This window comes from Triturus cristatus, unplaced genomic scaffold, assembly GCF_964204655.1.
Source record: "Triturus cristatus unplaced genomic scaffold, aTriCri1.1 SCAFFOLD_517, whole genome shotgun sequence".
Classification (NCBI taxonomy): Eukaryota; Metazoa; Chordata; class Amphibia; order Caudata; family Salamandridae; genus Triturus; species Triturus cristatus.
In genome coordinates this window covers 81,750-97,299 of record NW_028187514.1, presented here as the reverse complement: position 1 = coordinate 97,299, position 15,550 = coordinate 81,750, and the positions used below count along the sequence as shown (strand labels likewise).

General features: G+C 51.5%; 1 long non-coding RNA gene across 1 annotated transcript in view; it reads right to left on the bottom strand.

The window, feature by feature from the left end:
* Positions 1 to 1,155: 1,155 nt before the first annotated feature.
* The window catches only part of LOC146771120 (uncharacterized), a 92,970-nt gene continuing 78,575 nt past the window's right edge, over positions 1,156 to 15,550 (bottom strand). Inside the window, exons 3-4 of the long non-coding RNA XR_014975221.1 lie at positions 3,131 to 3,404; positions 1,156 to 1,434 (exon numbers count right to left, since the gene is read on the bottom strand). This is a non-coding gene — a long non-coding RNA (uncharacterized LOC146771120). The remainder of the gene's footprint in view (positions 1,435 to 3,130; positions 3,405 to 15,550) is intronic.

Sequence of the window (15,550 nt, the reverse complement as noted above, 5' to 3'; positions counted from 1 at the left end):
TTTTTAATGATTTTGTATTATATATTTTTTGACCTCTTGGAGCACCATAGCCTTCTGTAGAAGTGACTCTGTTCCCCGAACACCTAAAAAAATGACAAATATCACTAAAACAGGTAGCTGGATGCTACATTTGGGTCTCAGACTCTGAAGCTTTATCATCTGAGGAATAATATGAGTCCTGGTTCCACAGGGACCCAAAAACAGTCATGAGGGTTGATACCGAAAATTAGCAAAACTCGCTTATAGTGAGCACTTCTAGCAAGTTTTGCTAATTTGTCAAATAGCTCAGGCTGGATATCAGAGAAACTGTTTGAGTGCACAAGACCTAAATACACTTGTTAGAAAGGTCAGGTCTGATGCTTTCATGTGGTGTATATACCTTTGATACCATATGAAGTTTTTTTCCAGCTTGAACTAGGAATGTGATGTGACTCTGAGCTCTATGGCCTGTAATGGAAAAATGAGTTTGACACCAAACACCTCAAAATGTCAGAAATAGGAGTCAGACATGTAACTGGAGGCTGGAAATGAGCCCTAGCCACTCTTGCTATATCACCTGAGATATATTATGGGGTCCTGGTGGCCACAGGGACCTGCAAACAGTCATTAGAGTTGGTACTGAAAATTAGCAAAACTCGCTAATAGTGAGCGCTTCTAGCGAGGTTTGCTAATTTGTCAAATAGCTCAGGCTGGATATCAGAGACACTGTTTAAGTGCACAAGATATAAATACACTTCTTAGAAAGGTCAGGTCTGATCCTTTCATGTGATCTATCTACCTTTGGTATTATCTGAAGTTTTTTTTTCAGCTTCCAGCCAAGGGAAAAACCTGATATCGACCCAATTTTGAGCACCTTGGGCTGGGTGGAAGAAGTGACTTTGCTCCCTTAAACCCAAAAACACTAGTATTTGTGTATTCATACATTTTGAAAAAGAATTTCCTGTGACTTTGAATGGGAATCCACCATTTAAAAAAGACCGAAGTGCACTGGTTGGTGCTCACGAGAGGCTTGCATATGATAAGTGGAGACTGAAACAGCAACTTCTAAGAAAGGAGGAAACAATGAGTAAGTAAACATTTAGAGATGCTGAAATATATTGAAAAGTTAAAATTTTAGAAACTGATATCAATTTATTTTGTTTCTTTAAATCACAGAACAGTTCCCGCAAAGGCAACCAAGAGAAAAATGTGTACTAAAGTTTTTTAATCAAATGCAATGCAATGATGTACCAGAGATTGCAGAGCTAATCCAGAATTGGAAACCGATGACAGAAAGCACATCTCCAACTGGTGATAAACAAATTAACTCATGTCTGAGTCACCAACGGTGGAGTGGAGTCTCTGTTGTTGACGAAGAAGGAAGAAGGAAGGCCGTTGAATTACGCATATTTCAAAAAGGAGAGGCGGTCTGTGATTTTCATGGGGAGCTAATATCTGCAACAGAAGGAATAAAGATGAATGAGCTGCCAAAGAAAAAAATGAGCAGCTTATTTTTTTTTTATTTATTATAAATTCTTTTTATTAAACATATTCAGCATATTCAACATAGGTACAGTTCCAACAGTTCAATGACAGGGCACACAGCGATACCAAGGTATATAAACATAGGAGGATGATAATTGGAAGTTATGTTGAGGGGGGACTGTCACATTCGGGGTCATCTGGTGGGGTACATATATAGCCACGATATGCGTTCCAGCGAGTCCAGATCCTAGACCACTTTCGGTAATGGGGTGGACTAGATCCTAGAGGGATTCTTGGCATAATGCCTACACAGATGCTAGGTACATTTAGGTACATCTAGTTAGGGAGACATCGTAGGAGTACGCACTTTTATCATGTGTTTCATAAACATGTATATATTCATGATTTCTGAAGATGGTAGAACTCGACCATTCCTTTACTTTCATAGTACTGCTAATCATATATCTCTGCTACTGTCTAATGGTTGTTGCAGCTCATTTATACTGCACTAGAATAACAACCGTTCAATAAATACTTATTCAAATTCCCAGACTGTTTATTCAGTGTATCTCTGAGACAAACTAAGTGAGCACGAATGACTGAGCGAAAGATAGCATATTGTTTCTACGATTCTGAGGGATCAGGATTGTCATGTTCTGAGGTTGCCCATAACTATTCTCTCCCCGATACGAGGAGACTCTAGTGGCACTGTGATCTAGCTAATATAGACAGGCTAACGTCTCACACTGGCCGGACCTAGAAAGGAGAATTCTGGTTTTGACATGTAGGCTTTGCCCGCACCAACCACCCCCTACATGAGACAATTTGTTGAGACACAGGTGGCACTTACATCTCTTAGTCTGGGTGAAATACACAGGGGCTGCATAAATGCAAGATTGGACGCCAAATACCCAAGGTGCGCCTGTCCAAATAATCATGTACAAATGGCCATCATCAGATGATTGTAACAAGACACACAGGCACTGGCCACCGTGAGTATGAACAAGGAAATTCAGGTCAGGCTGTACAGTGGACACTTGTACTACATTTTACGTCAATATATATGGTGCCAGGGGACAATGGCACAGAGCACAACCTATGCTGTAGACACTGAGAGTGTCCACGTTTTGTGATGACACACATGACACCTATGAAAACATGCCCCAGGGGATAGTAGTGGCCACACAACTCCATGGTCCTGAATGGGAATGACTGCAACGCACGCCACCATTCCTGCACTATGCGTATCGCACACTCATGCACATCATGTCACAGGCCACAACATAGGATATGCGTGCTGTGAGGCATGACACTTGAGAGACTAACTCCCATGTCTGGACTCAGCATCAGTGCCAACTGACATGGAACCCACATGTACTGAACTGGACAGGGCACAGGCAAGGTCCCAAAACCTGTTACACACCACCCCCACGCATGATGCTACAGGCATAGTTCACGTGGAGAAAGCGCCAGCCTACATTACCTTGTGAAGGAGTGACTACACACAGACCAGGGAACACATTGCAAGGAGGGGAAGGGAGACAGGAGAGCACCGCTATACTGTGGGTAACTGGATCTGCACAGGACCTTTAAACCCTGGCAGTGTATCCATGCAACTGTGCACTTACAAATGCTGGTGACACACAACAAACACACATGTACCTACCCCTTTCCTGCTGCTGCTTCTCCTGTAAGCGCCTGTCCAAGTCTGGAAATACCACCGCCAGCACACGCTTGTGGATGTGGGTCAGACGGCGGCACCCGCGGTTCTTATGGGTCTCAGGTGAGTCCCCCAGCAGGACCCGTGCGATCCTCCGCGTCCAGCACCGGATATCCTGCCAGCGTTTCCTCACCTGGGCCAGGCGCCGCTTGCGACCATCCGCACTCCTCACGGCACTGACGGCGGTCAACCATATCTGCTTCTTGGCAGGGGCGCCTACCTGTGAGGATAAACAAGTGACACTACATCAATACACCAGGCACATGTCACAGAGAGACATATTGGAACAAATTTGCTGTTTACAACAAGGCATAGTATGCATCCAACGCATTGCACCTTTGTCATAGGGACATGATCCTCTGGGGAAGGGCAAAAGCAGTACGTGCCATTGAAAGTACACAGGTGGAATGAGGGCAATGACACAATCAATGATCGAGGCTCACACTGTGCATCACAAGCTACACCAGGATAATGTGCAGCACCTCAAAGCAGTCACATGCCACAGGCCACTGACGCTAACGCAGCAGAGTACACAGACACACACAGGCACAGGACATGCACCTGCCATTGCCACATGCAGCGACAAACCTCACTCTGCACATGTGCCACTAGACAGGGGGCTCACAGGTGTGGGGCTGGCCCTGCACATCAGACACACAGCACTGCTCCCTGCTCACATCGCATGGGCAGGGTATATCCATCCCTCAGGCAGCCCGGGTGCCACACTCCACATATGCACCCACCCTCATGACAGGGGACTTACACACACACCGATGTCCAGGGTACGAACACATCATGTGGACACTCTCAGCACAGGTACACAGAACTAACACACATCTGTGGTACAGTCACCTGTCACACTGGGCTGACCACATCATAAAATGAGGACTGTAGAGGCTACATTCCCAGGAGGACAAGACAGGCAGAATGTGGCATGCACCATGCAGTGATTGTCACAGTAAACACAATGCAAGTGAGGACGGCATACATGCACCACAGCATGCACTGGCTGGGAGACATCAGGCATTCCCCCCCGGGACCCCCCCCTACAGTACATAGCATGTGTGCCACACCTGGACACAATGCCAGAAGTCACAGTCACAAACAAGGGACACAGTCTGTGCTAGTAGACTCTGCACTCTCCTGATACCCTGGTCGGCCATACAGCAGGGGGTACTGTGAGAGGATCACATCCAGCAAAGCCAGGTTCTCCTCCAGGGTGAAAGGCTGTGACCTCTCCAAAGACCTTGACATGGTTCCAGGGAATCAGTAGCAGCAGCTGGGTCGTCGAATACAAAGATGTGCAGGCAAGTGCTCCGTCATGGGACCTGGCTGCCTTATATCTGCCTTGCTGGCCTGTTTCATGCACAGGAGTACAGAGGGATTGGTCACTCACATTTGCATCCTATGTTTCCTCCAATCCCTTCAAACCTAGCACCGCTAGGTTCTTATTGTGTTTTTTTCTTGAGCATGATGTCAACTCCAGAACCACATTGCAACAAAGTAGATTCATTCAAACTGACTACTGCTGTGCACCTGCTTAAAAAAATTCAAACTTTAAACTTGGTCTCCATGACAACCAGCATGCATGTAGGCCTTTATACTTGTCCCTCATGTGTCCCCTATGTAATTTGGAGTTTCACACACAGGTACGGTGCGTACCGGGGCCCTAGGGCACCACAAATGCATAGCAACGGCCCGTACAGGCGTGTGTACGGTCCGTACCACTATGGGTACGCATACGCGAGAACACCCATAGTGACAGTGAGCGTACGAGCGTGTGTACGGTCGTATCACTATGGGTGTTCTCGCGTATGCGTACTCATAGTGGTACGGACCGTACACATGCCTGTACGCTCACTATCACTATGGGTGTGCTAGCGTATGCGTACTCATAGTGGTACAGACCGTACACACGCCTGTACGCTCACTATCACTATGGGTGTGCTTGCGTATGCATACTCATAGTGATAGTGAGCGTACTCCCATGGTGATAGGGAACGTACATAGGCCCTCTGAGCGAAAGTACGGTGCCTTTCACACATCACAGTGGTGACAGGCAGCACACAGGAAGGAATAGGGCTGACAAACTTGTCCATGGATGGACATCGAGGCATTGTCTGGGCAGTACTACATGTGTGGGGCACAGGTGTGAAAGGCTGTGATGTGGCACATTACTCCTGAGTGGAGAAGGCACCAGATGTATGATGAGATGAGTACAGATGTTATGTGTGACGGTGCAATGTGTGCCAAGCATGGCCTTAACTCCTTTGACATGTGTGCATGTCGTACTGCACACTTGGGATGAGCGTCACTGGCATCGCACAGTCAACAACACACGCAAGTGTCCCCTGATGCCCGCTACTGGGGTTACCACACCAGAAATGTGACTACCCACGGTGCACGATGTGACTATGTCATGTATGTGTGGGGGGTGGCCATTTGCTTGATGTTGGAGCTCCCTCAAAAGCATCAGCTGTTGCAGCAACCAACATGTGTCTGTGTGTAGATGGACATGGCACACTGTTCCGCACACCAGGCCACATGTGGTATCGGATGTGAGGTGCGTATGTATGCATGGCACACGGAGTAGCGTAACAAGGACATGTCTGCATCCTCTCTATGAATGTGTGCTGAGTCATTACATGTACACCTTATTGGCAAGGTGTGTGGGCTGTCCTAGTGTAATGTCATGTGACCTGTGGCTCTAGTGTTCCGCTACCAGTCTCTGCAATCGACATCCTACTTCTGCTCATGTGTTGATGTATGTCACTCCTGTGTTGCGTCTGGCTGTTCACTTACACTGGGACACAGCTAATCCCATGCCATGGTATGTGGAGGTTCACAATCTCCGTGTGTAGCTGGGTCTTGGTAGGAGTGTCACCTGGAAGCCATTCGTGTCCAGGGCATGTGGCACATACCTCACTCCGTATGTCGCATATGTGTATTGACAGATTAACATGTGCTCAGCACCCAAAAATTGTTGTAGTAGTGCACTCACTCTTCCTTGTCACTTCCAAATTACTGCAGAGCGCCGCCTCTTCCCCGAGCAATTCCGGACTTGGCTGACATGCGGGAGAATGACTGTATCCGGTGCTACCGCTTCCCCCAACCGTTGATTCTGGAGTTGACGGCGAGGCTGGCACCACACCTGCAACCGCTGCACAGGTATCCTAAGGCACTGACACCCAAGCTGAAGGTAATGGCAGCCCTACATTTTCTTGCCACGGGTACCTTTCAAAATACCATTGCTCATGTTAGTGGCATGTCCCAGAGCATGTTCTGCCGTGTGCTGCATGATTTCTTAGAGGCCATGTTGCTTCACCTGGATGAGTTCATCCATTTCCCAACCCCTGAAATGTTGACTGGTGTCAAGCGTGGATTCTATGCCCTGGGAGGGATGCCCCATGTCATTGGGTCCATAGATGGGACACATGTGGCTTTGGTACCACCACAGGCACAGGAGGTAGCGTACAGGAATCGCAAACACTACCACTCCATCAATGCCCTTGTGGTGTGTCTGTCCAACATGGTGATTTCACATGTCTGTGCTCGTTTTCCAGGATCAGCACACGATGCCTACATCATGAGGCGTAGCAGGGTGCCTGAAAGGATGACGCAGCTGCGCAACGAACGAGCATGTGTTGTTGGTGGGTACACTCCGTCTGTCCTGTATTTTGCGTAGACTTCCAGCACGACCGCTTCTCCTGTCCTACTTATGTCCATGTGCTTTCCATGTAGGGGACGCTGGCTATCCCAACATGCCATGGCTGATCACACCTCTCCGCAACCCCATCACGCCGGCCCAGCTCCGCTACAACACCGCCCATGGCCGGACAAGGCGAGTGATAGAGAGGACATTTGGCCTCCTGAAGAGCCGATTCCGATGCCTCCACAAGACCGGCGGCGCCCTCCCATATGCCCCGGCGAAGGTCTGCAAAATCTTCATGGTCTGCTGCATGCTGCACAACATGGCAGTTGAGAAAGCTGTGCCACTCATCCTGGATCAAGATGATCAGGACCATCCACCCGTGGAGGACGAAGGTCTTGGCAATGGGGCTAGTGATGTGGAGGATGTGGTTCCGCAAGAGGACATCCGGACTCGGCTCATACGCGACTTCTTTGCTTAGTGGTGAGTACCAGTGTCTGTGTGTGCACGCATTGGTCCCCGTGTGGCATGTGTTGCGATGTGTGTGTCCATCTGCATGTATGGCACCTGAGTCAGAGGTGTGTGTGTGGATGTGTCACTGGAGTGATGGTGCCAGTCATAATTGTGACCTAGCATGTTGTCATCCATACATGTGTCGAGTACATGCACATGCAAGTGGCTGTGCTTTTTGTGGCTGACTTCTTGTGTGTCTCTCTTCCCCAGGTACTTGCGCATGCCGTCTGCTGCTTGCATTGTTGTGGCACTGCTATTCCTCATGGACACGTCATCGTGTGCTGACTCAGCGTTACACGCACGGACAAGTTTGGAAGTCTCCTTAGGGTAAGGGATGCATCAGGGGTGTATTGGGTGTGGCAGTTGTTTACGATGTATGCACACTGCCCCTGTCGATGTTTGGTTCCTCTGCAGACATGTCGCATCACCATGGTACACATGACATGCTGCTGGGTACACCTGAATAGATGGTCAGACTTGTTGACAGTCATCAGTGATGGGATTGTGGAATGTGATGATGGCATCAATGTGTGTTACACTGCCCTCGGACACATACGCTTTGCATTGGCTTGACATGGTGTGGGACTTCCACATCAGCGGATCAATGGTGTATGGCAGTCTCTCCGTGAGCAGCAGGGGGTGTTTAGCTGTTAGCCGACACTTGTGTGCCAGTTCCATGGCTATCACGCATTTGTGCTGCAGAAGGGGGATTCCAGTGTTGGACCCACATGTTACTCCACATGACCCGTTCATGTGTACTCCGAGTTGCCTCTGCAATCCTGAATACATGACTAATAAAGGTGTCCCTATGCCTCCAAGGTGCCTATTCTCAGTCAATGCTGGTGTGTTGCCACGGTGCATCCAGCATGTCTGGCATGGTTTTCCGTGACAGTGGCTATGTGTCTATGTGTAGAGTGGCAAGATGCAAGCTGTTTGTGTGGGATTAGACTGTGTATTGTGCATGATGTCCATGACTGTGTGGGTATTGTGACATGTGCCATCCCCATGCATCCAATGTTGGCCAGGCCACCATTCTCTGCATCCACCTGACTCAAGCTTGCAGGTCATGGTTCTGCCACCTGTCCACACATACCTGGGTGCCCCCCAGGACACTCCACATGATCCCTGACCTCTGCGTATGGCTGTCGCTGTACTCAAAATGTCTGTCGGCATGGTTGTGCGGCCACCCCCTCAGCTGGTTGGGCCCATCACGGGTGTGTATGGTGCTCCATGTCTGTCTTGCCTAATACAATGTGACCCATGTGTGTCCTGTGCCAGACTCAGGCCCCAGGGTGTGGATGGTTGAAGTCAAATGAGAACTTAGGCATGGTTAGACTTTACAAGACACATGTAAGGTAATAATGCAAAAGGTAGGCATCTTCTCTTTATGGTGTAACTTTTTATTTTGGTTGGGGTACCGGGGGGGGGGTATGACATGAGGGGCTTTCCGGGTGTGTGGAATCCAAAGTTCACTAGGGGAGTTGGTGTCCTTGCCATTTGAAATCCTCAGAGTCCATGCCACAGTCTTTGTCAACATTGGTCAGACAGTGACCAGTAAGTCCATGTGGCAGAGAATGTCTTTTGCTGCTGTGCTGCTGTTGCTCCAGTGGGCCAGGTGCCAGGCCAGGTGTCCTGGGAGATGGTGCTGTTGCGCCGACCCTCACGGTCTTTTCCGTGGACGACCCGCCCTCCTGCGGGGACCCTCAGAAGCAGGCCGTGACGATGTTTGGGATGCTCCGTCGGATGTCTCCTCCTCCTCCTCATCCCTCCCTGTGGGTGGTGATGTTCTACGCCTGGTGGCACAGGGAGGGTTGCCCATGTTGTCGGCCATCCGACGGAGTGTACTGTGAATTCCCGTGAACACCGTCAAGAGCTCAGCCTGTCCGTCCTCCATCCGCCGTTGGTGTCGCAGTAGATAGGCATGTTGCTCGGCATGTTGTTGGGCCTGCTGTGTCTTGATCTCATCGAGGGTCCCCTTCATCTCGTTGAGGGTGGACACAACCTGGGCCATGCCCGTGGTGTTCTGCCGGTATGTGTCCAGGATGTTGCGGACATGGGAATATACCGGTTCCCCAGCCAACTGGTCAGGCTCGCACCTCCACCGTCCTCCACTCCCACCACCCCTGCCCACTTGCACCTGGCCTGCCCTTGTGGGCACATCGGGTCTCCGGGACCCCTGAGGGGTGGCATTGGCGTTGTCGCCTGCCTCCTCCTGGGTGCCCGGTACACCGTGTCCCTCTTGGCCAGCCTGGCTGCAATGTGGTGGTGGGGCAGGGATCCTGGGTGTCTCCTGGGATGTGGCAGGAGTGGGGGTGGTGGTTGGCCCAGTTGTACCTGACGCAGGTGCTGCAGGTCGTTGGACACCAGAGGGGCCAGGTTGGTCGGGGTCGGGTTCGTCCACAGAGTGGTGAGAGTCGTCGCTGCCGGTGGCTCCGTCATCCCGCCGAGCCGGGTCCTGTGAGTCTTCCCCCCCAGTGTTGGGGGGTGATCCACGACATTGACCTGTGTGTGAGAGAGACAATGTTAATTTTGTTCCATGCAACATCCATGTTTCATTGGTTTCTAAGTTGGCACATTTCCTCTGGGAATTTGGATATGTCTTGCATTCCACTCACAGTGCACTTGTGCATGGGTATGTCCCTTGGCCACAGCTTTTGCGACTTTACCTATGTGTGGCACAGTCTTACTTGCTGCATCAATTGTGACTGCAGTCAGCAGTGGAGTGGGCAGGTGTGGCGAGCCGTGCATTGGCGCCTTCTGTGTTGCACTGTACGTGGGCACATGGAGTGGTTCCACACACTTAGATAATGCAGGTAGCTGTCGTTGTGCTCGTGCACAGGTTGTGACATGGCCCTGTGTTTTGCCATGGAGAAGAGGGGGGGTTCTGGCACTGGCCACCCTTGTCTACATGCACGCAGTCCACCTGCTGACGAGCAGACATTCCCACAACCCCCAAGGCTGATTTGCTCTCCCTGCATGTCCCTTTCTCGCTCCCTCTCTGTCCCCCTCTCCCTCCCTCTGTGTGTCAGCCTCCTCCCTCTGTCCGTCTCCCTGTGTCTCCCTCCCTCTCTCTCCCCCTCTCCCTCCCTCTGTGTGTTACCCTCTGTCACCTCAGCCCAGCTTCCTAGGCACACACTTTTTGCAGATCTTTGAATGGCCCTTGGCTTGTTCATGTGAGTTTGTTTCTGATCTCTAGGCACCCATTGGGTGTATTGTCTGTGTCTGCGCTGCTGCTGTGGTGGTGTGTGCTGCCACTCTTTCACAGTGTTGGCTGTTCATTAGCTGCTGTCATGTGCAAGAACGTGCCGTCACCCCCATGTGTTAATGCAAGGCATCCGCCATTTGCTGGCAAGTCTTTCCTGTGTGGGGACACACTGTTTGTCTGGCTGTGACCTAGGCCATATGGGCAGGGGGCATGGTTGTCTGCTTCTGAGTTGCACTATATGATTTTTGGGGCCCACACTCCCGCCATCCGGCTTACCGTGTCTTGTGTTGGTGTTTTCAGTGGCCTGTGACTTGGCATTGTCCAGCTGGGTGCATGGGGCATGGTGGCGCCAGTGGCATGTGCATGTTTATGGAGTGTGGTTGAGTCATGCGATGGCTTGGGGTGGTTGCGTGCCTGTTTGTGAGTTTGGTTGTGGATGACGTTCCCCCCATGTGAGGTGAGTTGTTTGTGTACTCACCCGGGTCTCGGAGTCCTTCTAATCCGTCCACTGCCACCACCGGCAGTATGGCCATCACCCTCTCCTCCCAGGGATGGTAGTGTACGGGTCTGCGGGGCGGCCCTCCTCCAGTGACGTTGGCCTGGTTGTGGTCATCGGTCATTTTGGCTCGGACCCTCCTCCGCAGATCGTACCACCTGGCTTGGCATTCATGCCTGGTCCTTCTGGTGTCCGCAACAGCATTTACAGCATCGACAATCGTCTGCCACATGGCTGTTTTTTCAGAAATGCTGGTCTGTCTGACCAATGTTCCAAAGAGGTGTGGCTCGACTCTGAGGATTTCATCGACAAGGACCTCCAACTCTCGGCTAGTGAACTTTGGATTCTTGTTAGTGGGCATGGTGAGGGGTGTGGGTGTGGATGGTGGGGGGGTGTGTGTGGATGGTTGTGGGTGTGTGGGATGTGGTTGTTTGGGTGTGTGTGTGAATGTGATGAGGGGGTGTTTGTGAAGGTGGTTGTGCGAAGGTGTGCAAGTGTAAGGTGTAGTAAACGCTCTAGTATGGTGCTGTAGGTTGTCTGTGGGGTCTGGCAGCAGTGAGTCTGTTGCAAAGGCTCATGGTTTGTGTGTGTGGGCCCTTTTTATTGGTCCATTGGTGGGTGTGGCTGTGTTTGAAGTTTGGGTGGGTGTGTTATAAGGAGTGGTTGTGTTTTGGGCCTCTGTTTGGGATTTTGGCAGTTGCAGGTCAGTAAATGTGTTGTTTTTGTGCTTGTTGGACAAGTTTTGTGGCATTGTGCCATTCGAATGGTGTATTCTTGTGTTTTGCTTTGTCCTGGTTGTGTACGTGCGTTTTTAACGTGTGTACGGTGTGTACTTCGGCCACTTTGTTGTACAGTGCTGTCCTTGTGTCTGGCTTGGTACGACTCGTACATGCGCAATGTTGTGTGAAGGTGGTGGTGTTGGGGCCTGGGGTGCGCTCCGTACTTAGAATGTTGGGGTGGGGGTACGCTCCATACGTACGCGGGTGAGGGTACGGGTCGTACATACACGGTTGGGGTGGGGGTACGGTACGTACATACACGGTTGGGGTGGGGGTACGCTCCATACGTATGCGGGTGAGGGTACGGGTCGTACATACATGGTTGGGGTGGGGGTACAGTACGTACATACACAGTTGGGGTGGGGGTACGCTCCATACGTACGCGGGTGAGGGTACGGGTCGTACATACACGGTTGGGGTGGGGGTACGGGTCGTACATACACTGTTGGGGTGGGGGTACGCTCCATACGTACGCGGGTGAGGGTACGGGTCGTACTTACACTGTTGGGGTGGGGGGTACGCTCCATACGTACGCGGGTGAGGGTACGGGTCGTACATACACGGTTGGGGTGGGGGTACGGTACGTACATACACGGTCAGGGTGGGGGTATGCTCCATACGTACGCGGGTGAGGGTACGGGTCGTACATACACGGTTGGGGTGGGGGTACGGGTCGTACATACACTGTTGGGGTGGGGGTACGCTCCATACGTATGCGGGTGAGGGTACGGGTCATACTTACACTGTTGGGGTGGGGGGTATGCTCCATACGTACGCGGGTGAGGGTACGGGTCGTACATACATGGTTGGGGTAGGGGTACGGTATGTACATACACGGTTGGGGTGGGGGTACGCTCCATATGTACGCGGGTGAGGGTACGGGTCGTACATACACGGTTGGGGTGGGGGTACGCTCCATACGTACGCGGGTGAGGGTACGGGTCGTACATACACGGTTGGGGTGGGGGTACGGGTCGTACATACACGGTTGGGGTGGGGGTACGGGTCGTACATACACTGTTGGGGTGGTGGTACGCTCCATACGTACGCGGGTGAGGGTACGGGTCATACATACACGGTTGGGGTGGGGGTACGGTCCGTACATACACGATTGGGGTGGGGGTATGCTCCATATGTACGCGGGTGAGGGTACGGGTCATACATACACGGTTGGGGTGGGGGTATGCTCCATGCATACGCGGGTGAGGGTACGGGTCGTACATACACGGTTGGGGTGGGGGTACGCTCCATGCATACGTGGGTGAGGGTACGGGTCGTACATACACGGTTGGGGTGGGGGTACGCTCCATACATTCACGGGTGGGGGTACGTCTCGTACATACACGGAGGGCTGGGGGGGTGTTGGGCGCGTATGCGGGTAAATGTCTCCATGGTTGCTATGGGAGTTCAGTGCGGACGGTGTTTTTTCCATACGGTTGTAACATCGGACGCACGGGATGGATCGTGATTCCGCGGTCGGACTTCACTTTTCACATTTGTACGGTAAATCGTCCGAGGACGTGTCGGACACAATTTCCGACCCGAGGACGTGTGGGGAATAATTCCCAATGCGGTTCGTATGGACTTTTTACCATGCGAATCGTGATTGGCAGTTTGTACGCCACTTGTACGATTCGTACGATAAAAAGACCGGATACGAGTCGTACGGGGAAATTTTTTACCGGATCGTGATCGGCACCTTGGTGTCCCTGTGTATAGTCCAGTTCAAATCGGTTGCAGGGACTACCTGCCCCTGCTCTGGCGTGAAACTGGACAAAGGAAATGGGTGCAACCACCCTTCTTTCCAAACCCACCCATAGGTGGGGCCTTAGAGTTAGTTCATCCCCTAAACTTAGTATAAGTATAGGAATCCAGTCCCTAAGACTTTAGATTACCCTGGACGAAACTCTGCATCATATATCCTGGACCTTCGATGTTATATCCTGACTAGAAGACTGAAGAAATCTCCCTTGGGGTCAAGGAGTGACTCCCCTGCTTGGCAGGCACCAAAGAAACACCTGACAGGTCTGCATCGCTGAAGCTCCCTACGGATGCCAAAGCGTTTGCATCACTAGAGGTGGATGTCCAGACATCCCCGAGGCTACCCTGAGTCCACAGGAAAGCTGAGGCCCGTGGGTGACGTGGAACTGTGACCCCGGGACACCGTGAACTTTTGCAGCATCACTATCTTCCTGGTCCTCCTTGAAGTTGTGCTTTGGGCTCCGAGTAGCCCCAGCCTTGAGAACCTCCTGCACCAAAGATTGCTAGCCTCCACTCCACGAGTGACCCGTGGGCAAGTTTCAAGTGCGACCGCTCGAGGCTCCTTCTCAATCGCTAGCCCATTGGCTAGTAGGTCTCCACGAAAGCAACTCCTCTTCTAAGTGGGCTTTCCTGGTTGCCCCAGACGTGCCCTGACTTTCCCTCACTGGGTGAGTCCCTCAGACCTTGCTGGTCTGCACCGCAGTCCTTTCTCTGAATTCCTGAGACTTGCCATTGCCAAGGCTTGTTGGGTCCAATCTGGTCGCCGACGCAGCAGCATAAGACAAACTTCGTGGGACTGCTCGAATCCGGCTCGTGGACTTCGTTGACGCCTCCTGGACCTCGTGGCTGAAGAGTCAAAACACCCATCAACTCACCTGAAGCACCCGACATCTGTGGGCATTGGTCCATCCTGCCTTCGGTCACTGGCTAGTGACCCAGACTCTGTCCCCTCTGCTTTCAGGTTCCTTACATCCTAGATCCAGGCTTGGATCTCTTCGGACACTTCTCCTCTTCACGGCAGCAGCAGTTCTTTGCAGGCTTCCATTGCAATCGACGACGCAACCTGACACCAAAAGACACCTATGCACCCGGCTTCCCTGGGTGAGGTAACTCGAGTACTCCGGTGCTCCCGTGGGTGCTAGCCCTAGAACTTCTTAAGTCCAAAAGAGTTTGGTCCTGACTCGATTCTAAGTGTCCCTAATCTTTAAATTTCCAACCGCGACATTGCCCATACAAGATAACGGGAACCAACGGTTGTGTTTACGCACTGCATGCAGTACCCGTGGGTCCTCTGTGTCACTACCTTGGGTGGTTCCTTGGGGTCCCAGCGATTCTACAGGCTCTAGGCCTTGTGTCTAGTTCAGTTGTGGTTCTTATACCACTTTTTTGGTATGTGGTTTGGTACGCCTGAGGAAATATGAATTTTATGATCAATTGTGTCCCCTATCTTAGACCCCAACGGCTCCATGTACATGCTACAAGTACATGTATGTTCCCTCCACATCCAGCTATGAAGACGCAAATACATGTGCGTCCAACGTTAACATGTCCTCTTTCAGATCCGCCATGAATGGGTCGGATATTCCGTTCCTAAGTATGCTTGGCCACCGACTTTTTATGGTGCACCTTTCTTATTTCACAGCTCTGGCGAGTAGGCCCTGAATTCTGCCATCGAGCCTTTTTCTGCTTTCTGCCTCTGATAGCTCCAGCCTGGACTCGCATCTGTATCCATGACCTTTGTTTTACTCCCTGCACGGCTAACGGTGCCCGGCTCAGCCTGTTGCCTGCCAAGACTCTATTCAGCCTTCAAGTTATCTGCTCCGCTCCTCATCCAATACATTCCTGTCTAGTAGTTTAGGTAAACATCTTTCCAGCTACAGAGCAAAGGGCCCGGCCTCACTGTCTCCGTGCAAGTAATTCATAGCTCCTGTTACCATGGAAGGCCCATGCCCCACGCATCTCA